The sequence below is a fragment of the Solea solea genome, chromosome 1 (assembly GCF_958295425.1).
Source record: "Solea solea chromosome 1, fSolSol10.1, whole genome shotgun sequence".
Classification (NCBI taxonomy): Eukaryota; Metazoa; Chordata; class Actinopteri; order Pleuronectiformes; family Soleidae; genus Solea; species Solea solea.
The window spans coordinates 13,138,091-13,142,738 of NC_081134.1; positions in this window are offsets into that span (position 1 = coordinate 13,138,091).

Consider the following 4,648-nt stretch of genomic DNA (forward strand, 5'->3'; position numbering starts at 1 on the left):
CTAAACTATGACATTTTTGTCAAATTTTGGACCACATACTAAACTATGACATTTTGGTGACTCTTTGGACAACATACTAAACTATGACATATTGGTGACTTTTTGGACCACATACTAAACTATGACATTTTTGTCAAATTTTGGACCACATACTAAACTATGACATTTTTGTCAAATTTTGGACCACATACTAAACTATGACATTTTGGTGACTCTTTGGACAACATACTAAACTATGACATATTGGTGACTTTTTGGACCACATACTAAACTATGACATTTTTGTCAAATTTTGGACCACATACTAAACTATGACATTTTTGTCAAATTTTGGACCACATACTAAACTATGACATTTTTGTCAAATTTTGGACCACATACTAAACTATGACATTTTTGTCGAATTTTGGACCACATACTAAACCATGACATTTTTGTCAAAATTTGGACCACATACTAAACTATGACTTTTTTGTCAAATTTTGGACCACATACTAAACTATGACATTTTTGTCAAATTTTGGACCACATACTAAACTATGACATTTTGGTGACTCTTTGGACAACATACTAAACTATGACATATTGGTGACTTTTTGGACCACATACTAAACTATGACATTTTTGTCAAATTTTGGACCACATACTAAACTATGACATTTTTGTCAAATTTTGGACCACATACTAAACTATGACTTTTTTGTCAAATTTTGGACCACATACTAAACTATGACATTTTGGTGACTCTTTGGACAACATACTAAACTATGACATATTGGTGACTTTTTGGACCACATACTAAACTATGACATTTTGGTGACGCTTTGGACCACATACTAAACTATGACATTTTTGTCAAATTTTGGACCACATACTAAACTATGACATTTTTGTCAAATTTTGGACCACATACTAAACTATGACATTTTTGTCAAAATTTGGACCACATACTAAACTATGACATTTTGGTGACTCTTTGGACAACATACTAAACTATGACATTTTTGTCAAATTTGGGACCACATACTAAACCATGACATTTTTGTCAAAATTTGGACTACATACTTAACTATGAAATTTTTGTCAAATTTTGGATGACATACTAAACTATGACTATTTTGTCACATTTTGGACCACATACTAAACTATGACATTTTTGTCAAAATTTGGACCACATACTATAAACTATGACATTTTTGTCAAATTTTGGACGACATACTAAACTATAACTATTTTGTCAAATTTTGGACCACATACTAAACTATAACTATTTTGTCAAATTTTGGACGACATACTAAACTATGACTTTTTTGTCAAATTTTGGACGACTTACTAAATTGACATTTTTGTCAAATTGTGGACGACACAAGACATGAGTGGTATGGTTGGGTCGTGGTTAGTAGGTATTAACTATGTTACATTTACAAGAATGTGCTGGGTTCAATCCCAGTTTTGGCATATTTCGGTGTGTTAACATACAAAACACACCCCTGAAGATGCCAGACCTGGAATTGAACTCAGCACTTTCTTAAAAAAGCAACAACGGTGTCAACTACTAATACATATACCACAGTCAAATGTCCTAAATGACACAAAAATGTCATAGGTTGGTATGTCATCCAAAATTTGACAAAAAGTAATACTTTAGTATGTCGTCCAAAATCAGTCAAAAAAGTCATAGTATAGTATGTCGTCCAAAATGAGACAAAAAAGTCATAGTATAATATGTCGTCCAAAATCAGTCCAAAAAGTCATATTATAGTACGTCATCTAAAATCAGCAAAAAATGTCATAGTATAGTATGTCATCCAAAATCACTCAAAAAAGTCATAGTATAGTATGTCATCCAAAATCACTCAAAAAAGTCATAGTATAGTATGTCGTCCAAAATTTGACAAAAAAAGTCATAGTATAGTATGTTGTCCAAAATTTGACAAAAAAAGTCATAGTATAGTATGTCGTCCAAAATCAGTAAAAAAAGGCATAGTAAAGTATGTCGTCCAAAATCAGACAAAAAAGTCATAGTATAGTATGTCGTCCAAAATTTGACAAAAAAAGTCATAGTATAGTATGTCGTCCAAAATCAGACAAAAAAGTCATAGTATAGTATGTCGTCCAAAATTTGACAAAAAAAGTCATAGTATAGTATGTCGTCCAAAATCAGACAAAAAAGTCATAGTAAAGTATGTCGTCCAAAATCAGACAAAAAAGTCATAGTATAGTATGTCGTCCAAAATCAGTCCAAAAAGTCATATTATATTACGTCATCTAAAATCACCAAAAAAAGTCATAGCCTAGTATGTCGTCTAAAATTTGACAAAAAAGTTATACTTTAGTATTAGTTTTATTATTAGTATTTAGTAAAAGTTTGGACACCCCCGGTCTATAAGCTTCAAATTTTAAAGGTTCAATCCACCCAAAAACGGCATGATCAAAATTTCGCTGCAGAATTTTCTAGTTTTATTTACACATCTCTTTTAACAAATCCTTGACTTATTTGTGGAGCTGAAACACTGACTACAAAAAACTTAAATCTACAACGTTTCCCATTATTTTGTCCTATTATGTTGTCTAAACACCAAAACGTATTACTCAGTTTATTATTGTAACCTTTGTACTTGACTGAAGCAGTTTCAGCTTTTTATTTGAAGCAGACAAGTCAAGTAACCATTTGTAGAATGAGATATTAAATCCCTTTTTAGCTGTTGATTAAATAATTCTCTTTTAGTTTGATTCTGATCACTGGATCACAGACACAATTTGTACATTTTAAACACCACATTCTCTCGACACCGCCCTCCCGCTGATTACCATAGAGCCTGGGATTTACATGCGTGTTTTTTTGCACAGTTCTTTAAACATTTCTGTTGGAGTTGAACGCTTCCCCGGCCACAGATGGCCGAGCAGTCATCATCACCAAAGCTGTGAGCTGTTGAGCTTTCAGCCCTGGAGCCTTCTCTCCTCATGGCATGCTGCCCTCGGGATATTTTGAGCAGGGATAGGCAGCCGAGTGGTGGAGTGCTGGGAAAAGGCTGGTTTTTATTTCAGATGAGCACCACAGCAGCTGAGCGCTCAGCAACTGAATATGAAGATGATCTGCACTGTGTCGTCAGCTGCCATTTCCTGTAGCTCGAGAGGAAGCTCACCCTCTCAAATCACGAGATGCAGGATTATTTGTGGTGAAGTGACGTGCTGCAGCCACAAGGTGACACTGTAGCACACCGTTCAGTGCAGTGTCTATACAGACTGTGAAGAAACTGGTCAGTTTGTGTGGTTGATCTAATATTCTGTGATAAGCAGTACTGACCACTCTCTCATTCATTATTTACATTTATTAGACATATTAGAGATTAATGATTTTTTTTCCCGAGCTGCGCTTTATTTGACCTCTTTCATGGAAATTGCCAGATCTCAAAGGGAAGTTTTTAATATATATATATTTTTTTTTTAGGTTGCCTCTAAATGAGGCACAGATTTCATGCACGGATCTGATGGACTTCCAAATTAGGGATAAGAGTGGACCAGACTTACTCCAGACAATCTTACTTTGATCTCCCAATCTCCCCTGTGAAAGCCATTGCTGGGAAAGCCTCATCTACACCTTGTAGCCCTAAAGCAGAAAAGGCAGGAGGGCCTCACTATCTCCCCCTCCTCCTCTTCCACTGCCCTTTCTTTACACACATTCACCATCCACACCCACACCGGACTCTCTTTTGAAAGTCTAGGGCTTGATTTAAAATTCCTCTTCAGACCGTGTCATGCATTTTATATGCATGGCGAGTGGGGAGAGAGGGAGAGAGGGTGAGAGGAGGGATTGCATGGGGCTCAAGAACCAAATGAACTTCCCCACACTCTCAGTCTCCTCAGGGAAATACATCCACACACACACACACACACGCAGTCTCTACCACGTCTTTCTTTAACCCCCCTTCTTTTTTCCTGCACCAACTCAACTCATTCAACATTAGTCTTACAGTATCGTGCTTTCTTTTTCTTTCCCTTTTTTTTTTTTTTTTTACAAATTCCACAAAGCGGGGCGAGTGCCAGGGCCTTTGAAGACAAGTGTGATCAGAACAGAGGCGGAAAAAAAAACTAGCCGCAGGGCATTTGGGGTTTTTGCACTTATGTTTAGCTGCGAATGGAGCAGAGGAGGGAGGCTGACAAGTGCAGTGTTTGGGGACAGCTTTGATGTGTGGCGGGGTGTGGCTGCTGCTGCTGCTTCTCGCACTGAAACAAGCACACTTCTCAGGCCTGGACTGATGAGAGCTCATCAAAACCATCAACTAGTCTTCTGCTGCTGCCTTGTTGACATCCACAGAGGCAAAGCTGGTGTTTTGTTTTTTATTTTAACAAGCTTGATGAACTGCTCAACAGTTGTCAATTTATTATTGGAACACACAGTGGGACGACGCGTTCATCAGTGTCCTCTGCGATCCAGGGTTTTTGAAAAGCTCAGTTCACTGTGGTGCAGACTGAGAATTGACATGTGATGTGCGATGATTTCGGGTGAAAGGAGGAAAAGAAAATGTCTATTATTGATACCACCGAATCACAAGCAATCGAGAATCGCGATATGAATCGAATTAGAAGTATCGCGATATCATCGGATCGTGACAAACACATGGCAGACACAGGCATGAACGTGGAC